The 22,450-nt window shown below is 45.2% G+C and overlaps 1 protein-coding gene across 1 annotated transcript in view; it reads left to right on the top strand.

Annotated features, from left to right (window-relative positions):
• The first annotated feature begins 5,493 nt into the window (after positions 1-5,493).
• fam222aa (family with sequence similarity 222 member Aa) overlaps positions 5,494-22,450 on the top strand; it is a 42,524-nt gene continuing 25,567 nt past the window's right edge. The window contains exon 1 of the mRNA XM_028415209.1: positions 5,494-6,414. The gene's annotated coding sequence lies outside the window, so the exon portion shown is untranslated. The remainder of the gene's footprint in view (positions 6,415-22,450) is intronic.

Below are 22,450 nucleotides of genomic sequence, written 5' to 3'. Positions count from 1 at the left end.
TGATTAAAGTGAAGATGGCCTGCTGTCATACTGCTACCTCCACAGCTGATTTAGTATATATGTACTACGTTTGTGGCCTGGGGCAGAACAGGATGAGTTATGCAGCTACATGCACACTAAATTCAACTCTTTGAGTGGTTATGCAGAAAGTTTGAAGTCAGTAAGTTTTGCAGTATTTCTGATGCAGGTAATTGAAAATTGTAAGTCAGCACTGAAAGTCTGAGAAAATTGACAACCCCGGCCTTTGGCAGTCATCTGCTGCTTTCAAGCGCATGTCCACAAGGACATGGTGGTTACACCGGGGGAAGCAGGCAGCTGAATTTAAATGTTCCTCAGTGCTGGGTATCTCTGGAGGAAAGAGTCCATGCAACAACTTGAGGGAGGTATGGAGTGGCATGCGAACCATCACCGGCCACAAAAGGATCTCTGACCAGCTGATGGATGGAGATCTGCAGGAGGCCAACCAACTGAACCTGTTTTTCAACAGGTTTGATAGTCCACTCCCTGACCACCCTCCCCCTCCCTGTGATGCACCATCAACACCTGTCTATAACAACAATGTACCTCCTCCTCCCCCTCCCCCTAACCATACTAACCAGTTTCACCTTCCCATCAATAACATCACCCTGCCCCCCTTACCCCACCTTCCATTAACAACCCCCCACCCTCCCCCATCAGATCTCTCTCTCTGCTCCTCTGTGTCCACAGTTACCATCACCACAGAAGATGTGAGGAGGGAGTTCAGTCGCCTACGACCGGGAAAAGCTGCAGGACCGGACGGACTCAGCCCCAGAGTACTCAGGGACTGCGCCACACAGCTGTGTGGGGTCTTCCAGCACATCTTCTCCCTGAGTCTGAGCCTGATGACTGTCCCTGCCCTGTGGAAGACAACATGCCTTGTTCCTGTGCCCAAGACCAAACATCCAAGCACACACAGCGACTACAGACCAGTTGCTCTGACTTCACATGTGATGAAGTCTCTGGAGAGGCTGGTCCTGAAACACCTGCGTGCTGTTATGGAACCATCGCTGGACCCCCTGCAGTTTGCTTACCAGCCCCGTATTGGAGTGGAGGATGCCATCATCTACCTGCTGCACAGAGCACACACCTACTTGGAGGAGGCAGGTAACACTGTTAGAATCATGTTCTTTGATTTTTCCAGTGCGTTTAACACCGTGCAGCCTGCCCTTTTGAATAGGAAGCTCCTGGACATGCAGGTAGAGACCCCACTGGTCACCTGGATCACTAACTATCTTACAGGTCGACCACAATTTGTGAGGCTGAGGAACACCGTCTCGGACACGATAGTGAGCAGCACGGGGGCACCCCAGGGCACGGTACTGTCTCCATTCCTGTTCACACTCTATACATCGGACTTCAGACACTGCTCACAGTCCTGCCACCTGCAGAAGTTCTCGGATGACTCTGCCATTGTGGGCTGTACCAGCAGAGGTCGGGAGGCGGAGTATATGAGTGTGGTGGACAGCTTCGTGGAGTGGTGCGGACAGAACCACCTGCAGCTGAATGTCACAAAGACAAGAGAGCTGGTGGTGGACTTCAGGAAGCACCAGACACTCCCAAACCCGGTCAGCATCAAGGGTACCAACGTGGACATTGTGGACAGCTACAAATACCTGGGTGTCCACATTGACCACAAACTGGACTGGTCCACAAACACAGAGGCAATATACAGGAAGGGACAGAGTCGCCTGTATCTACTGAGGAGACTCAGGTCCTTTAACGTCTGCCAGACCATGCTGCAGATGTTTTACCACTCGGTGGTCTCCAGCGTCATCTTCTACGCTGTAGTGTGCTGGGGCAGCAGGATGAAGACGGCCGACACCAACAGACTCAACAAGCTCATCAGGAAGGCTGGCTCGGTGCTGGGAGTGGAGCTGGAGTCTGTGGTGGAGGTGACGGAGAGGAGGATACTGCGGAAACTCCTCAGTATTCCTAACAACACGTCTCACCCCCTGCACGACACACTGCTGTCCTACAGGAGCACATTCAGTGGTAGACTGAGACTACCGAGGAGCAGCACAGAACGCCACAGGAGGTCCTTCCTGCCAGTGGCCATCAGACTGTATAACTCCTCCCCTTTCTGTAGGGAGAAGCGCTAGATAATCATGTCAGGCATCACTGTCATTCCCTCCACTGGTCTATATTTATGTTTACTTAGCACCTTACATCTCCATATTTGTATCCATGTATCATATATTGTGCTCATACTGCGTACTGTACTCTTATTTTGGATTATAGTGACACTTATACTCTTATACTCTGTACTTAACTGCATTTAATGTAACTTGATACCTCTGGCACAAGAATTTCCTTCGGGATTAATAAAGTTTTATCTTATCTTATCTTATCTTATCTTATGCAACGGTCTAATACAAACTCCAGATGACCAAGGAGTCAGATCACATGGTCCTTCAAGTCTTTGGTCCAGATTATCATCCGATTTAGTTCAACACCTTAAAGAACAGTGTGGCATTTTTGTGTTGGATCCCATGATTTGCACTGCAAATTGACTGATGATATTATGCTGTAGTTGTCTAAAGAACTCAGCATACCAGGCCTTATAATAGTGTGTTGTTTCAGTGTAGCCTACCTGCGGCCCACTATGCTGATCTCTTGAGACAACTATGGCATAAAATCAAGAAGATTCAGTTGGGGAAGCTGACAAATGTCAACAAGTCTACAGTGGTGATGGCTGCCATCCAAGAATGGTGATTTGAACTTATCCAACACCTGGCCTATATAGCTGATTTATCACTCACAGACATCTACCTCTTCCCCAGCATGAAGAGAGTGATGATGAGCTTGTGATGTGGAACACTTCATTAAAGTAAAAAAACAGCTTCTACAAAGAGAAGATCTGGTGCTCCACAGAGCTGGACTAATCTTTCTGAATATCACTGACTATAGTTTTGACTTTGGGTGTTTTAACTTTAGGCGTTTTGTGTTCTCAGACATTTAACCCTTTGCAGACACAAACCCTGCATAGTGGTGTTGTCATTCCTGCAACATTATGCCCTCCTATCAAGCCTGTCTACTTCTGTTTGATACTCCATGCCCTTGCTCCCTCTCCAGTCTACTCCTCCTCCCCTGCCACCTCTGACTGCCCCCGATGTCATCCACCACCTCTGTGTCCTCTAACCACTTGACACCTTTTCAGATTCATCCCCATCAGTTGGCAGACAGCGTGCATTTCACCCGCAGGGCACAATGCAGCGATCCTGGTGAATCAATGGCAGATAAATCAATGCTATCTCTTTTTTCCATGCCTCTGCTGCCATTGATTTTTTTCTGTTACTTTGCTGTTTGTGGAGTCTTGAACTTTGCTCAATTAAACTGAGTTCACTTTCAGGAACAAATTGTAACAGCGTCAGGCTTTCAGCCCAGAGACAGGCACTAATGTTAGCGCTGGATGGGGCCGATGGAGAGCTTCATTTATGAGAAGCCCTATTCAAAGCGATGCTGCAGTGATTTCAACTGAAGCTCAAACCTGAATTTACTGGCATTGTGAACCCTCCTTCAGATGAGCAATGCAAAAAGGCTTCCCTTAATTGTGAGGTCTTTCATTTTGAACCAGAGCTAACATGTAAAACAGAGACAAAGCAAATATCCTTTGATCATATTTACTAAGAAAGAAGGAGGCCCAATTAGCATGTGAATAACCCTTGCTTTGCTGTTTTTAGTCAAACACTCATAGGTTTCTTGGCAGGAAAATATGATTTCATATCCAATCTCCAGGCTCTATAGATCATGTCACTGTGAATGATTTCTGGGAAATGCATAGACTCAGACATATTATTTTGAAAACTACATTTAATATAGCCCACAGAAAATTATCCACTGTGATATTTCGCTAGCCTCCCCCATAAATAATTCATTGTTTTTATGTGCCCTCATGCTGCCTTGGGGATTGGAACAGCTGAGTGTTTTCACAACGTATTTGTGTCCAATCTTCTGCGTATTGGGCGTACTCTAATCAAACCACAGTAAACATGCCTTGAATGTTTGTTGAGTCATCTGCTTATCAGCTAATCAAATGGCTTATTTGCCTGCCTGGCTGCCTCAGTGGAGCACAACACAGCTCTGGTTGAGTATTTTTCAATTAATTGTTCATCTGTTTGATTGACTATGCAGCCACACAGAGTAGGTGATATGATTGAACCCCACAGGCCTTAATGTATGCTCTATAGGTCCACTGCAGCAACAAGAGAGGGGGGTGTGATTACAGCTAATGCATTTAGGGCTTGACAAAGTCAGGCGCTCCATTGTTCTGGAAATGTTATTTCTCTGGAAGCGTTTGTTCACTGCTGGTGTAAGACCACATAATATACCCTGTGTGTGTACATACAGCATGTACCTGTTTTCCTAGGAAAGACCAAGCATGAAAGTGCAAGTCATAGAGAAAATTTCAAAGGCAGAAGCCAGGACAGCGACATGGAGCTGCCAGGGATTGGTGAGCAATCAGATAGGGCAGAATTGATGACCTGGCTCAGGATGGATTTCTTGGAGCGGGCTGCCAGACCGAGGTAATACTTTCAGGCTCTTATCAGCACTGGCATAAGCTGAGTGCTGCATCACCCACTTCCCAGCGTCAGCTTATTATGAGAGTCCATGATGTGTGATTGCTTGTACTGCTTTTGTGTGTCCCGGGGTCTGTGTGCAGTGGACACAAGAAGAAGAAGAAGAATACTAAGGGCCTCTGTCCAAGTAAACCATCCTCTTCTTCAATATTTTGAAGAGAAAAAAAAGGTTTTTGCAAGGTTTCCTGTGACTCATGTAAGCTGGAGGTGTCAGTGATGGAATTCTAAAAAAGTTAAGTAGACAGCCACTGATTTGTCACACTGTTTAGAAGATGCTGTCATGCTGAAATATAGGCTATTTAGGTGATTTAGCATTAGAGTAGGCAGTGTGAGTGTTCAAAAGCATTACATCCATTATAATTGTAGACAAACATGTCTCTGCAGCTGCTCTTTATGCAGCAAACTGAAAATTGTAAAGTGATCACTGCACTAAGTCATAAACAGTGGATTCATTATCTAATGAATCATGATATTCAGGTTGGACAGTAATCTTCACTTCTCCCCGCAGAGCAGCTTTGGACTGATTCTTGCTCAAAGGCACTGCCTGCAGGGTCGAACCGAGAGGAGGAGGGCTCCTTTAACCTTTGACTGGGCTGCTGAGGAGGAAAAAAGGGCTGCGACGCTGTGACGGATAAAAGAGTGATTAAACACTGCAATCTGCATTCTGTCAAGCCAATTTATATCAAGCGGTTTTTCCGTTTTTCTGCGAATAAACAACGTGGTTTCAGACGCTTAGACGCCGAGCATCTCTATGGTAACAGTCCTCAATTACCGATGATTGGCCAGCCCGTGGGAATGTTTCTATTCCCGCAGTACAGTGATTGGTCGGTGGGCGGTCTGTGCAGCCTGACAGTCTGCAGCGTTCCGGGTTATTGTCAGTCTCGGCAGCTCGGCAGAAGGGCAGGACCGCATCCCGGAGCTGCCTGAAGTAGCTAGCTCTTTTATTCAGACCTAATCATTTCTTATTTGGTAAAAAAAAAAATACCAAAGAGAGCTTCACGGAGCTCTACTGTCGAGGCTACTCCACAACCTCAGCTGGAAATCTGAGTGTGAATCGGGAGGCAAGACATCTCGGAGAGGCTGCCGACAGCACGGAGAAAGTGACGAACGGAGCAGAGCCTGATCCCCGGGATTTTACTACGCAGCGCATCAGTTTAGGATATTTCAGGCAGCTACTTTGGCCCAGCCTTGATGTCTTTCAGGGTACCTCCGCACTATATTGCCTAGATAATATTACTAACGTGCGCATGTTACATTTCACATAAGGTCGTCTAGCGAGCAGGCGGACCACTTTAAACCCATGCGTAACAGCGGGGGGTTTTGGAATACTGCGTAGCCGTTCAACCACCCAGTGATTCCATCATTAAGAGTTATTTTATTTGGAGATTTCTTCAAGCAAGAAGAAGAGCATCCAGGAGCCTTTACTTTGTGTCGGAGGCTAAAACCGTTGAAAAGCCGAAGCGCACTTGGTGCGCAATCCTTCTGAGGACGCTTCTGAAATTGCCGACCTGCGCTTTTGCCCTCGACAGAAATTGGCAGCCGAGTCGAGAGAAGAAAAAAAAAAGGCAAATCTTATTAACTTTGCATGCTAGAGGCTAGAGTGTGGAATCTAATTTGCAGGGTTACCGGTATATTTGCATACCATCGGAAGACGAGGATAAACTTAATCAACATTTGACATCGACAAAGCAGCAGCTGGATTTTGGGTTACAAGAATGAATCCTGTTTAATTTGGACCACAGAAGTATGAGACAGATTGCTCAGTGAACGCTACAATCTGCATGGAGTTCTAGTCTGCACCACGGAGCAATTTATGGTAAATATATTTCCAATTCGTGTTGTTCTTTAAGTTGTGCACATTCTGAATGTTTGGGGTCATTTCTTTATAAGCGTTCCTGTAGTTCCTGTCGGAGCCTCGCTGGGTTCTTTTGAGATGGTAAATAGTGGAATGGCAGAAAATAATGAATGTTTGTAGATGCTCCCTATTCCCAGGATGCAGCTCACATAACGATGTCTGAGATTTAAACCCTTTGTTTCCATGCGTGACCCACAATAAAGGAAGTGTTGTAAAAATCGACCTGATAGAGAGCCGCCGCAGAATGGCTTTAGGAACTGCTTTGATGTGTATTATTGGTCTTTTCAAGTATGGGTAGCAATTAAGTGTATTGTCGGGGGGGATGCACCGCAGGCACCGCTGACGGGGAGATGTGGCACTAGAGGAGTTGCGGCTCAGAGCAAAAGGTGCGAATTTCTCATCTGTACGCCCCCGTGCGTCACCGCGTGGGGGAGGAGGGGGTGACTGAAGTGTCTGCTGCAATTAGTGATTTTCGCCCCGGAGTGTTAATGATATACAATCTTTTTTTTTTATAGCGTGCCTGTATTGTGCGACAGGCTTTTATCGAGGAACTCATAAAATTCATGGAGATGTGTGCGTAAAACTTTTCACTTTATGCTCGGCGACATAGATGATGCTCTGTGCTGCATTGAGGTCTGGAGGCAATTTGTCATTGTCCTGTGAATTCTTGAGCACATTTGTCCTCTAGCAGCCAGAGCCAAGAAGGCAGCCAGAAAAGGTCTGATTGTCTTGAATATGTATGTGTGTATGTGCTGTTAAAAGTTTAGGCTGTGTGAACTTTGAGCCTCATAGGTTGCTGAGGTTGCTTTGCAATATTTAGCTTCATTGCTCACACTGCACATAAATGAGCCTCTACATTATGCTGACTGTGCAGTGAAAAGCTGCACACAGTATGTTTTATCATTAGACTACAAGCATCCTCAGAATTTATCTTCCTCGCCGGCTCCAGTCATTCTCTCCCCAGCAGCCCCGCAGATAGGCAGCTCAACGAATGTAATATGGGCCCCTACAGCAGGGCAGGCGCCCCCACAGTCGGGGCACCTGCCATAGAGCCTTCCTGACTGTATTGAATAAAACATCCAGTGATGTATGAGGCAGGAGCTGCACCCGAGGGGGCAGAACTGCCTCATTTACTTCCTCCACCCTGCGCCTGTGACCTGCTGAGCAAATTGTGCTCATATTAGCTCTGCGCCTGCTCCTCACCTAAACAAATAGTCTTCCCAGCATAATGCTTGCCTTAACTCAACATGATGGTTGGACAAGGCAGGGGGAGAACAGAATGGCAGAAAAGCTTTAATATCTAGGTCACTGAATTACCTTTTGTAGTTTGTAGATCTTGTTTTGCCTCCTTATTTTTCTGCTTCTTTTTTTGTATCAGTGGACCTTCAAGTGACTTTACTCACATTTAATTCCTTCACTCTTTTCTCTGCAGTCATCCCACAATCTGGCACTTTTACCTGAATACTGATCACAACAGCAATTTCTTCCACTCTTTACTTACTGATGGCCTAAAGATCATCTAAATTACTTAAGTAAAGTCTAATCTGCTGTACTAATTTAAACCGCCTGCAGTGGGAAGGCAGACGACATATTTTAGCAACACATTTACAAAAGTAATATGTTAAGAGAAGCCTGGCATTATATCAATTTTCTCAAACTCAACGTGTATGTTAGTTTGAGTGATTGATAGCATTTGGGGTCCTGTATTCTTTGCTTATTAAAGTGGCCGCCTGAAGTGAATAAGTGAGCAGCACTCATGAATATCGTTAAAGTCGCTGAAGTTTAATTTCCTGTGCTGTGTATTAATCTTTTTTAATCCCTGCATGGTTTGATTGTCTCAACACCTACCCAGAGGCAGCAAAACTCATTTTGGCACATCTACTAAAATAGTAGATACAGATGTGTGTGCGCGTGTGTCTCAAGGCTTGACAACCCTGCATGTCAATTCCCGTGTGGACTTTATTACTGAAAGTGTAGCTTTTTATTCATGCAAGTGAAACAGTATTTTTAAACCAATTCATTGTCCATTAATACTGTAAATGGAAAAAAAAAATACTTTCCTGTCAAAGGAAAAAAAAAACCTGCAGAGAAACACAAAGCTTTTTACATGGAAATATCACCGGACACTTAAAGGAACATGAACGCTCTCTCTCAAAGCCACGTCAGTAGCAGCTCATTAGGCACCTGATCAAAGTCTTTCATATCAGAAAAAGTCTATAACAGCCGTTGTTGTAAGACTTTTCATGTGCAGCCAAAACAAAGGAGATGTGCCCTTTTTCTTGTATTTTGCAATTTTACATGATTTGATATAAACCCTGTTGTCACCGTACTGAGATTCATCTTGTGTGCGGTGACAGCAAGAGGCACATAAAACAAAAGGCATTACATGCAAATGATAGCAGAGAAACAAACACACCCTTCAGCCATCCAGCACTAACACACACTACATGCACTTTAGGCTTGGTAACATCAAAGTGTAACTATTTTAGAGGTGAAGGATTGACTCTTGAGTCTTAATAGTTGTACCAACAAAGTCATATGAGCAGCTCTCATTTTCTCTTCGCTCTGTTGACGTTTCCACAATGTCACGGTCAAATACCCCCAACACAGACATCTAAATAATTCAGAGCCACTTCCGTTTTAACATGTGATCAAATATATATATGTGAAAATGAATGAAATCCATGGCGCTTTAGATGTAATTTTAAAAATGAGTTTCCTTTTATGCAGATTAAGTTTATATCCTACAAATACATTTAAAAAGTGTTCTTTAAATTGACTGAGACGTGGCTGTAAATTCTGTCGGGCAGGCTTCACAAACAGAAGCATTTCAATTCAAGTGTGTTTCTGTTTGAGTAAGTGCACTAAAATATACTGCAGGCACACATGCACTCCCTTTAGTGTGTCTGATGAGTGGTATATATTGAGTGAGTGCGTGGCTTATGATTTCCTGTTATTTTGGTTGCAGTCAAAGGTTTACCTGACCGCTGCTCCGCTCATGACACCCAGGCAGCTCCTCATCAGGGTTATCTGCAGCCACTTAGTGCGTGACGGACAGCAGCGATCCTCCGACCTCCTCCCTCTCTTACCCTCTCACCCCCTGTCAGGCTGAATGGAAGTCACGTCTCAGCAGGCCTCGAGGTTAATGTATAGTCTTTCGTTTGGAAAGGTTAGCGGCAGCTAGTTCATTTTTTTTCTGTTTGAAAACGCTCATGTGCATGTGAAATATAGTCGAGAGGAACAGCGCAGTTTATATGTGGTTAACGAGTATACTAGGATGTGAAAGCCTAGTATGCTGTGCAGTTTATAGTTGGTTCCATAACCCAGCCAGAAAAGTGAGGGGAGGCATGCTCCTTGCAAAGAGTTCTTGAGGGAAGAAAGAGAATAAAGCAAATCTGACAAGCTCTCCAACAGCGAATTTGCTCTCCTTAAAAACAATGCCGCTCTTGCCTTCCTCATGGTCACATTGATTTGTTCTGGGTGACAGTGCAGGCTGCTGTGAAATCACCCCAGCGCCATTGATCTCAAGGAGAAGAGGAGGAGAGGGAATGAGAGCTTGGCGACAGAGAGCAACATGGGAAAATCCGCACAGTGCCCTCTTCAACCTTAACCAGTAATAAAATGAAGGCCTTGGTTACTATCAGATCAGCCCCCGCTGTACTTCTTCAGCCACCGTGGCACAGTCTAGCCGGCGCTTTGATTTGTTTTGGAGGCCCGTACATGCTGTTTGATTTGCTATTGTGCCTCACCATGTTTCACATTATCAGCTGAACTCTTTATTGCCACTGTTTTCCATGCCAGAAGCTAGTCTGTTTTATCTCATGCAGGCCTCTGATTAATCTCTCCCTCTATGCTGGTGTACTTTAATCTTGAATGGGAGATATCTGATTCTCCTCGGCTATTGAGGAAGATCAAACTTTAATGGAACAAGGAACCGCACATCATCCTAATCTCCATCTCCCTGCATTTTGGTTGACTGCTCCCCCCTGGGCTTTGTAGCTTTCTGCAGAAGCAGGAAATACATCAGACAGATAAGATGTTTTCTCTTCATGCTTTGGTAATTTATTCCCTGTTGACAATGGCCACCACTTTACATTCTCGCTGTTTGATTACCTGGTTGAGGCAACAGTGGACGAAAGCAGGGGGATTGATTGGCCGTCTTGTGTAACTTTTCCAGAAGCATTAATTGGGGTTTCTTCACAGTTCAGTCTTTCCACAGGCTTCCAACGTGCCAGCCTGTCTGTATTTATTGACACACGAGAGAGAAGGGTTCATGTGTAGCCCGAGGAGAGACACGTCAGCTGCATGGATGTATCAAGGTTCAATGCTTTTGATTACACTACAGTCATTTTCAGGAATTCAGGAATTAGCTATTGACCGCTATTTCGCCCATTCACTTTCTCCATCTCACAGAATACCGGTGCACATTATGCCGACCAGCATCCGGTCTGTGAGTGGCTCGATGCATATTGTTGCAAATGGATAACACTTATGGGGTGTCACACCTCCCACAGACGGTTTGTGTCTGTGACAAAAAGAGGCTATTACCCAATTCTAAGGCGGTTGCTGTAAGGTAATGAAATTTCCACTGACTGGAGAAAACAATGTTGTCTGGTGTGGACTGTAATTGCAGAAGCCACCTCACCGTTTTCCTGAGTTCAGCGTGAATGCAACACGATTTAATAAAACTCTGGAGATTTTTATCATTTATTGCCAGGCCTGGCAGCCGCATCAGGGAGAGTAAGCCGAGGCGTGCACAGATAAAACTCATTCAATTTATTTGTTGAATTTTAACCAAGCCGGAGACCATTTACGAGAGAGCCAGCATGTGACCCACAGGGAAATGTTTATGTGTTTGGTCAGCTATATTGTATAATATAAGGCCACCATTTCCTTAATCTAAATGGAGGAGTATCCTGGAATTTCCGTCATTTTCTCCCATGTTATTATTTGTGTCAAGAAAGGGTTGAAAATCCTTGGTATATTAGACCCTGAGGCCAAAGAGCTTCTGTGTGCCTGCTTCCACTCACATACAAAAACATAGAAACATTGACATGAGGACATGTATGGAAACACACACACACACACTCCTAGCCCTGTTTTATTACCTCCTGCCTGCTGCTGGAATTGCTTTCCTCCCTCGAGTGAGCCAGGCAAAGCCGGCTTTATTGTGTTAACCTATTTGTGTGTCAAGAGCGATTGCAGTGTTCTTTATCTCTGTTTGTATTCGGACGGGGAGATGGCAGAGAGAGCAAGCGAGGGAGAGAGTGAGGGAGAAGGAGAGAGTGAGAGAGAGAGAGTGGTGGAGGAAAGAAGGAGTGGGGAGGGGGTGTTGCACAGGAGCCAGTCGAGCCACCAGAGTTAGACGGATGGCCGGTCACCTCGCTCCACTCTGGAGGATAATGACTGGTTGCTTAGCAATGACCCACCCCCACCCATTTCCAGACTTGCATCCACAGTAATCACTTTTTTCCTTTAAAAGATTTCATATATAATTATAATGGGGCCTTTCTTTTATTTAACAGAGTGGGATGAGGGTGTGAGGTGAAATTAGAGATTTTTGTGCTGCTTATCTACTCCTGGCTTCTGTAGAATGCAGAATTGTGCTTGTGTACGTGTGTTTGTCAGTAAATGTTTATATGCTTTGTTGGCGGAGTTTGACCAGGATTATGACTAGGCCAAAGCTACATTTCCTGCTAGATGGCTGCTGCTGTTCAACCTTTGACCTGTGTAATGCTGCAGTGGCAGCGCTATGCTCAGACACACACACGTTCACATTCATGCTTTTTTGATGGCTGTTCAGAGGCTGTGTGAGTGCTCCTTCTTGTGAGCTCTTAGTTTTATTAACATTTTTATTGAGTTGAACAAATTGCTGACCTTTTTGTGGCATAATGAATAGCCTGGCCTGCTTAGGACAAATTTGAGTTTTGGCAGAAGTGACTGGCATCAGTCCAGGCTCTTTAACTCATGATTTGCGGTGTGTTTATTCAGCAGGTGACAACATTTAATACCGCAGAGTGTTTTTCAACATTTCAGCTCAAATCTTGGTCTTTCGTCAGGTTGCTATAGGCTTCGTGCTCTGTTCTCTGGCAGGTATATATAATTTTTAGATAACTTCTGTTTTTAAAGTGTCAGAATAAAGGTATAATATCTTAACGTGACCCCAATTTAAACTGCCTTTCATCACCAGCAGCTACTGATGTTGGCACAAAGTCCAGAGTCGTTTCAATGCTCAGCCAATTATCCTCCCTGCTTTTAAAAAATAATTTTTTCCTTTGCTCTTTTATGCTGAAGTAAAAAATTAATTTGAAATTCCCTGTGAAGTTTGTATTAAACTTTTACTTGTTTATAATGATAAAAAAAGTGTCTCAAATTAAATGTTTTTACTCATCCTTGTGTAGTCACTTCAGGGTAGAAGAATTACAATTACAATTGACTGGTTTGTAATTGGAGTTTTTTTTAAAAGAACCGTGTCTGATATTTGCCCATCTGTGCTCCGTCTCCATATCCTACCATCTTTCCTCAATCAGGCTCATGCACCATTGCTATAATTGACAGCTTTGCACGTCCAGGGAACTTCATACAGATAAACTAAACATACATCACTCTCCCCTACCCCCCTCCTTCATCTCCATGGCATGCTTCTGTGGCTGCGTCTATAGGAACAGCTGTCCAGCTGTCACCACAGCCAGCCAGTCAGCCGCTCTCCAAGGCAACATCTGTAAAAACTGAACGCACAGGGGCAGCCTGCTGTTCTCCCTTCGTCCCCAAAGACCGTGGAAGTGTGTCAGGCCTTTTGGCTGCACATTACCACTGACCACATCAACCGTATCGCTGGGTTTTGATTGAACGTTATCTGCTCCTGCACCACTTAAATAAGCTCTGCGAGGCGTCAAATGGTTGTTGTTTTTGCTTTCGTTTTTTGCAGTGATCTGTCACTGGAGCGATTCATATTGTCACAGCAGTTTTTCAAAACAAAACATGTGACTGTACAGCCAAAGAAAAAAAAACGGCCACATTATTGTATCCATTAATAGTCATCTGCTTCTGCATGGATATGTGTGTGTGTGTGTGCGTGCACACATGTGTGTAAACAAAATCCCAGCGAGTAAGGTGCAATGGCCTGGAACTGACGAGAACCCACTGGGAGAGTCTCTCCTTGATGTAGCGGCCCCCTCCCCAGTCCTGCTCCCCCTCCCTACCATCTTTCCCTTCTGGCAGCAGAGCGATGCTGAGGCGGTCGGCAAGGGGGGGGGCTGTGAGTGGGGAGATGAACAGAGCTGCGGTCCCCTCTGTCAGCCACAAACTAGGATCAGGGAGATCGCATGGGACTCTCTCCTGGGATGAGCAAAGGGAAGGAGGGAGAAAGCAGCTGTTTAGTGTTTTTCTCTCACTCCTTCACCAGCTCACTTGTGTTTTTTTCCAGGCTGTCATCTTCTCTAAGGCTGTCATTAGCTTCTTTCTTGCTTTTTTTCCCCATCTTTAGGGCAGTGTTCGCCTTCACTCATAGCAGTAGAGATATTAGTGAAGAAAAATTGAGGAAGAGGTCCTCAGGCCAGTAGCTGAGCCATGGATGCTGCACTGTGTCCCACTGTTATTTTGATGGATTTGCTTTTAAAGGAGAGATGCTTTAAGTGCTACTCTAGACATGGCTGCAAAGAAATGTCTCTTCTGGATGTTTTTTTAGGAACTATTAAAGGACTTGATTTCTTTATCAGTCTTCCTGATAACTGTGGGTCTCTCAGGCTTGCAGCGTGTCTCCCCACAGACAGCTGCAGAGTCATACAGGCTGTGGGCGAAGTTTGATGGATCCTGTTTACTGGAGCTGAGAGAATGCCTGGGTATCTCAAATTAAGTGTCACTTAAAGCTTGTCTTTTAGTCAGCTTTCCATTTTGTTCCCCATCTCTAGTGGCAGCAATGTGCTGCCAGTTGTAACAGGGATTGAGAGGAAGACATTTGGTGATTACACATTCTGTCATGATTGAGGGGTGAAGCCAGCAAGTCGATGCAAAACCAAATTCCATATGGCTGCAGTGAAATCTCTGCACCCATGGTGAGTTACTCTCAAACAGCCCCTGTGCTGATGACAGCGAAATCGCCTGCTCATGACTTATCGTTTTATCATTTAAATTTGCCCCATTGATGCTCGCTGCCTTGATTGACAGCTGGGCTTGAAAGCCTCAGCTATCTCAATTGAGCTGCGGCAGCCAGTTGGTAACCGTGACAATGGTCTCTCCTCTTTGCCTTGTTTTCACACATTTTCTGCTGTCACAGAAACCTCACTGATTGCTTCTCTGCCAAGACAGCATCCTATTAATCTTTTAAATAAGGGCCACAACCCAGCAGCATTGTTTGCAGAAAACCAAGAGGACCTTGTGAGACCACACTGAAAAGGAAAAGGGGGCAACTGGGGCTGAATCTGTCTCATTGTTGAAGGAGAGTTGAGCTTCTTTAAAACCAACAATATTAGAAATCTAATAGCTGCTGTGGAGATAGATGGTGCTCTCTGGACCCACCTCTATAACTCTGTGGGCTCTGTTGTCTTCGGCTGCTCTCCAGGTGCATTTTGTGCTTTCATCTGCATTGTGGCACTCTGAATAAAAGCCTTTCTGTTTATGGGCATTTTCTTTTTCTGAGCACTTATTGATCCCTGACCGTGTGGTGTGGTTGAATAGGCTTTTTTTTTTAATTTTGGGCTCAAATACCATAACAGCAGCATGTTCTGAAATGGCAAACCATTTATGTATTGTGATGTGACCTAGGGAAGATAGAATAACAGTTCATCCTTTTGTTCCACTGTGGTTTGCTGACTATTTCTGTAAAGAAGAAATAAACATCAGTGAAATAAAGTTCTCCTTGTAATGTATGTTTCTCACAATACAGAAGGGAAAAAAAACGTCCTACCTCTGTGCTGAAAGGCTTTCTGCGTTCTTGATTTCATGGACTAAGCTTTTGTGTTTAATTAGGTGTGATTTGTGAACATTTCCGGAGTGGTAGGAAGTCTTTTTTGAGTCTCTGTACTCTTGTCAAGTGGTTGTTAATGGAGAATTGCTGCAATGCTCCCGACACCCTCTGCTTTGTAATGAGTGCCTTCCTGTTGAAAAAAAAAAGCCCCATAAACCAAACCTTTCAAGGATGAGGAACATGTGGCAGCAGCACTTGGCATCTCACTCTCAGCCTTATAAAGACAGAGAGGTTGTGTGATTGCTGCATGCCTCCCTCATCAATGTGTGTGTCTTTGTCTCCTGTCTGGCCATGGAAACCCAGTGAGGCACGGCAACCTAGCTGACTAATTGACTCCCAGGTCAGAGCCACATGATAGCAAGACTGCTGGTCAATGGAAATGGATATACTTTCCCCTACGGCGAGCTACGACTGCTTTGTGATCATCTGTGTGGTCATACAACCATGTATGCGCACACACACGAGCGATTGAGCATGTGGCTATTGATAGCTGTGTGGCGCACAGTTCTCATACCCTTTAAAAAAACATCGATCAGGGGGATCTAACTTGCACAGTATAGGCTTCAGTCTGGCAGTTTATCTCACGCGATGCTTCTGGGAGAATATTTGAACAGTCAGGCATTGTTTAAGTGTAGCATTTGTTGTTTAATGATATCCTTTAAAACCAAAAAAAAGTTTTGTGGCCTAGTTTTGTAATGCTTGACTTCAAATTTTAAGTGTATCCACTCCAAAATGTCCTCAGGGCAGTGCAACTGTTCACAGAGGTAAAGGTTTTCTCTCCTTTTTGTCTATATAGCCTCATTGCAGTATCTACAATGAAGTTCTCTGTGCTTCATGTGCTGCTTTCTATGCACAAAGACGAGCGAGCGTCTGTAACAGTTGGTCCCTGAAATTCATGTTAAACTGTGCGTCTGTGTTTTTCCTCTGAACATGCAAATGTGTGTGCAGGGATGTCTTTTTGTTCTTGTTTGCAGGTTAAACACTGCTGTCCCAGATTCACACACACACACACAAACCCCCCCACCCCCACCCCCACCTGAGTCTGATCCCCGGCAACCAGGCCCGAGCTCCTCGCATGCAGCCACGAGCCTCCTCCCCCTCCGTCACCCGTCATCCAAAAAAGATTCTCTCAGTTCCTTCAGTTTCAAAGTGCTCGCATTGCTCGACCGTGTCAAAGCATGCCCCCTCCTCCCCGACCCCCTCCTCTTGGAGACAGCACTCTTGACCTGCTGCCCCATTGTTTCCAGCTGGGATGGATGGGGAGCCGCCTCTGCCGGCGCGATCCTTCACTCAATAGCTGCTCCATCTGTTGACTGCGTGACTCTGGGTTACAAGCGGGGATTTTGCTCCGTCTGTGCAGGGTGTGAAAGGAGCTATCTCAGGGGGCTTCCTGAATAGGGTTTTAAAACTGCAGTAGAAGGGTGTTGTGATGCCTCTCACACACACCCTCTTCCACCCCCACCCCCCCTGCCTTCGCCTCTCCCCTCCACCCGACATCAGTCCAACACAGCCGGCTGGGTGTGTGCAGGATGAGAGGCCTTCATTGTGCCTGTTCACAGGCCCCTAGGCAACAGGGTCACCTTGTCCCCAAACAAACGCTGCCCTCAGTGGGATTGTTGGCACTGCATGTCTGTGTGTGTGTGTGCATGTGTGTGTAAAGGGGGAGTGGGTATTTGAGTATAAGAATGCATCATCAGGAAGAGGGCAGATGCCTTGGCTGTGAGGACATTTATCTAACATCTCTGCCTTTCACATCAAGACCTATTCAGTGCAACCTGTTTGCGTCAGGCTTTCAAAGGACATCACAGATAGAGAAACACTCTGGGCTGCTTTACAGGTCAAACTGCTCTCACTGAGCGTTTAGACCTATAAAGCTGCTGATGTCATTTTCTATTTCTCTTGTATATTCAGCTTAGAGAGAGAGAGAAACAACATTACAAAACATTATCCGTGTTTTGTCTACCATGAATTCCCATCTCATGAAGTGATTCGCTGCTCTGGGCTTTTGTGGCTGGTCTGTTCTCTGGTTGGTCCTCTTTTAACAGAGGGTATTTGTGAACAAAAATGAAATCCATGGCTGTTTTGACAGCTGGTTCACCTTCAGTAATTAATGTTGAAATTGCAGCCTGCCAGACATTTGTGCTGAGGTCCTCTAACTATCTGCGTGGGAGTTGTTATTTGGCATTTCCTCTTAAGTGAGAACAAGCAGGATCCTGCCCCCTGGGTCCTCTCTTTCTCCTGAATAAAATTCCCATCAATTAAAAAAAGGACTGATTTTGTTTAAATGCAATCTTTTACATGCTTCTATATTGTTTTGTTTTTATTGTGTCTACCGCTCCTTCATACCTGGCTTTCTGTTCATTGGTTTTATCACAGAGTTACAGCTTCATCACTGTGGCCTGAACTCTTCAGCTGTCTCAGATGTCCCCAGCACACCTTTACCTCTGTTAAGATGATTAAAGCAGCGGATTCGCTCTCCTCGTGCCTTCTGCACATATGTTTCACCCCACACCTTCCTCCTCAGGCTTAGAAAACACAAAGTGAGCAACAGGATCAGACAGGGAGGCAGGCGGCTGGTTCGGGCACGGAGCCCCTCACCAGAGGAGACAGACTTAAAGTGGGGGGGGTTGTTGAGTGAAATGAGTGGAGGTGGAAAACTGCAGTGACAGCAGAATGAATAAATTGAAAAATTCTCTCATTGTAAATTGTCTATCGCTCGTGACAAACGATCTGATAGGCGAGCGGCCCGGGTTTCCGACGCATCCGTCCCAATAGAGCTGTGAATAACTGGTCTATCTCCACACTGCTTAGCACTGGCCCCGCACTTAATAATTCATACAGTGTGAAATATTTTCCCCGGTACAGATATGCCAAAGAGCTGCCGCCAGCAGGCGGGGGCGGTGAGGAGGGTGTCCCTGTGGTGCTAATTTGGGGGATGGTGACGTGCATAGATTTCTAAGGGGGCTCTAGTTTAGAGGAGATGCCTCAGACACATTTGCTCTTCTGTATGCTGCCTGTTATTGGAAAGAGCCGAGGCTGGAGATGCAGAGAGAGAGAGAGCAGATGACATTTAACTTGTGGCTGATCTGCCTGGAACTGGGACCAGAGAGGGGAAATACATTTCCATTTAAGCTGACTGAACATGGTTATCAGTGACTGTGGGGACAAAGGCAGGCTGTAAACCTGCTAAGTAGTTTTTGCTGTCTGCCCTGGTGAGTGTTGTGGTCACAGTTGACATCAGTGGAAGCAGGTGTCCGTGGACACCTGGTTTATGTCTCCTGTTTCCATCAGGTGACTCCTCCTGCTTCAGGGTCCTGCAGGAGCTCAGCAGCCAAATGCAACCCTCCCTCTCTCTCTCTCTCTCTCTCTCTCTCTCTCTCTCTCTCATGGTCCCTGACCTTATTGTCCCTGTCATTCAGAGCCCCCGCCAGTTAAACAAAAGCTATAATGGCCTTTCTCATTTGTGTGTCCATGAGCATGTGCAGATGTGTGTCTGTGTGTAATAGTGTCATATTGCCATGTGGGTCATTTTTGTGCAGCGGTTTTGCCTGACTTGATCTGGAGCTCAGTCCCGTACAAACTGGGTTTTTATGGTTCGCGTTCAGGCCCTGATACCAATTATGCAAACTATTAAAAATTTAAGGAGGACAGTCTTTTATAATTTAATCCTAAAGTAATAGATTCTATTAAAAATGCATGAGAGGAGCTTTATAGATGGAGCTAGAATTAGTGTCTATCAAAGACTCCAGTCAAGGATGCAAGGGGAATGGGCAGCAGGAGTGGCGGTATTGCCTCATTATTCAAATAGGATATGATTACCATAGAGCAGGCGTCCCTCAGAGATGAAGCCGAGCTCGCCGGCCACTGTGATCATCAGCAGGAGGAGTCTGGTTGAGCTCCTCAGAGAAAGATATCCTCCTTTTTTCTGGTGAATTGAAACTGGGTTTAGATTTCCTGTTTTAACTTTCACAAATGGGATTTGAAGTGATGTGTGATTTGTTGTGGTTTAAAAGCACTCTGTCGCTGACATACTCTCTGTCTTCTTCGGTTACTCCTGCCTGTTGTTTCACTTGAGATTGTTTCTTGTCCTTGCTGAAAGCCTGTAGAAGGTGTTCAAGCATGAAAACAGGAAGCCTGCAGTGTTGTAACTTAATGGCTCATGCTGCAAGCAAGAGTTTTTTTTTGTTGTTGCTGTTGTTTTTTTACGCTGGCCTCCATGCTCCTTGTTTTACCCCACAGAGCTTCCTGAACAGGTGAAAAGCAAAGTAAAGAAGCCCCTGCCTCACTCTGCAGTGTTTGCTTTTTTCTCTTTTTAACAAAGCGTGGATGACATACATTTGTTTAACTCTTCAGTACCAACTGTTCTTTGTTTTTTTTTATTTGTACTACACTTTATCCTTGTCTGTCAAGGCAGTGCATTAAATAGTTCATGGATGGATTTCACTTTGTTGTCATTATGATTTGTTTCAATAATTACAGGTAGGTTATTGAAATGCCTTAACAGCCGCTGAGCAGCCTCTGTGCTTATTAATGTGATGCAAGAAGTGGATTAAAAAAGCCAATAAAAATTGGAATCCTCATGAAGCTTATATGGATTTTAAGTTGTGCCTCAGAGGTAAATTCCTTGCCTTTTTGATGTAATGGTTGCCTGTTTATGGAATAAATCCAATAGGCTTAATCGATCATCTCCGTGGAAAGGTCAAGTGGAGAAGCTCTGGTGTTTGAAGTGCTTATCCCGTGGAGGAGTGCCAGAAATGTGACACCTCCTTATGAGTGGGCGGTGGTGGGCAGATTAGTGACGGACAGGGTGGCCCAGGGGGATGATTTAGGGAGATTCAGCTCTAAATACTCTGTGTATATCAGGGAGAGAGGGAGAGAGAAACTATAAGCTGCCTTCCCCCAATCCCTATTTTCAACAGAAAAGCATATTAGTAGATTAAAAAGAAACAGTTCCAAAAAGAGAGAGAGAGGGGGGGGGGGGGGGGGGGGGGGTAAAACAAGAGGGTCACAGCTGGTGCCGAAATGTGAACAAAAGTTGTGGCTTTCACATCCTGTCTGTGCTTTATGTTTAATGTTTCTTGAAGTTACCATTCGGTTTCATCCCTCTGCAGTCTAATCTAATCTGGAGTGGGTGGCTGTGGGCAGCATCTGTGCTCCGAGTTGAAATAGGGCTTTCTCTCTGCCTAATCCTCTATCCAGGGATCACTCAGTAGGGTGAAGACAATTACCAGCCTGCTTTCTCATGCTAATGGAATCTCTAACTAGATCTTACAGAAAGAGGAAAAAATAGACGGAGGAAGAAGAGAAGCGGGGACAATGGCGCAGAAAGATGACCCAACTAAAATGGGTTTTTAGATTACCATTTAATTATTGATAGAGACCCAGTTGTAAGACCTGAGGTCAGGATTTGAGCATTTACTAAGAAAGGAAAGAGATTATCAAGTTATTTTGGGGGGTGGGTGGGGTGGGGTGTTGGCTCAGAAAGTTGCTGAGACAGGACTGATGTCACTGACATATCAGCAGCTGTGTACCAGGTAGTCTGCCTTTCACCTTTTTATCACCTCCCTCCAGCAAGGTGTCGGAAGTGGTTTTAAATTGCATTAATATGCAGGAATTTATAGATTGCCTCCCTTGGCATTTCTGCAGGGAGGGGAAGAGAGTATTACAGTCTCCATCTGCACTAATTACTGGGTCTTGGCAGTGTTACCTGTCTCTTGTGAAGGACAAACCAAGGCACCAAGCAGCAACACACAGAGCAGAAGGAGCTCATCTGCTGGGGAGTCTTCAAGAAGAAGGATGTCTCCAGGGCCTTTTTACTCTGATATGTTTGATGTGCTGGGAGCCTTGACTACCATAAAAAATCTCTGCCAGCAACATCAATAAACTAAATGACTTCATCCAACTTCCTTCATCTAGAGCTGAGAGAGAAAAAGCTAACAGGCTTTGCACCTGATTTCAGTGATAGCAGCATGCCTCTGCAAACTGTTAAATATATCAGCAAATATATCGCCTGTTAATCCCAGCACAGGCTTAAATCGACTCTCTGGTTTGTCAGAAGAAGTCAAGACTAGATCTTAACAGATGTAGGAATGGTGATGTTCTCCTTGAAGGCTGAAACCTGAGAGAGCAAGCCGATAAAAGAAATTACAGGAGGAGAATTGAAAGGTATCAAAATGTATTGTCCCTCCTTGAGAGGGGACGGGATAATCAGTCTCCACATATGCCGTTATCTCTGCGATGACCTCGCTTCTCAATTCTCTCTGTGGCTGGTCAAACTCGCTGATAACATAAAGCCTTATCGGGTTGGTTTTGTCATGGAAAGCATCTACTATTTTAAATCATTACAGCCTGCCCAACTTCCCCTATCCTCGATCCCTGGCACCATCACATTGCCTGCAAAAACAGCACGGGGATGTAACTTCAGGTGGCTCGCTCACTGCCAGGTTGCCAGGTTTCTGCATCAAATCTGCATGCAGTAATTCCTCAGCTTGCTGTGTGTTTCTCAGGTTTCTGGATTTGTCTGTCAGGCTGTCAGAGAGGCTTCTTGGATCGCTGCTGCACAAACATCTTGCTGATGTTTGTGCCATCTGTGCCTTTAGCCAGCAGGTGATTACCAACCGCAGGCTCACCTCCCACTCTGTCCAATTGGATTCCCTCAGCCGGCATGGTCAGGGCCAGCTTCAAGAGGGAGAAGGATGACAACAGCTGGATAGCTCATATTATGGAGTAAAAGGAAAGGCTGCTGAGTCTCAGTGATGGAAACTGCAGTGAGAAGAAAAAAAAACGCCTGTTTCCTCTCCTCCAACTAGCTTAGCTGTGAGCACTTGTGTCATCCTCTCTTTTAGAGTCCTTAATATCCAGCAGAGCAAGAATGGCTTTGTCACACTTGAGATATATCAAATGAGATCAGTGTCAACATTTCAACGGTGCACTATTTGATTGCCTTGTGGCTTCACAACACACTAATGTTATGCATGACTGACTATTGGATCTGTGACACCCTCCAGTGAAAGACAGAGAGTTGTCCTTTGG

The sequence above is a fragment of the Parambassis ranga genome, chromosome 9 (assembly GCF_900634625.1).
Source record: "Parambassis ranga chromosome 9, fParRan2.1, whole genome shotgun sequence".
NCBI lineage: Eukaryota > Metazoa > Chordata > Actinopteri > Ambassidae > Parambassis > Parambassis ranga.
This window is presented reverse-complemented; position numbering and strand designations above follow the sequence as displayed.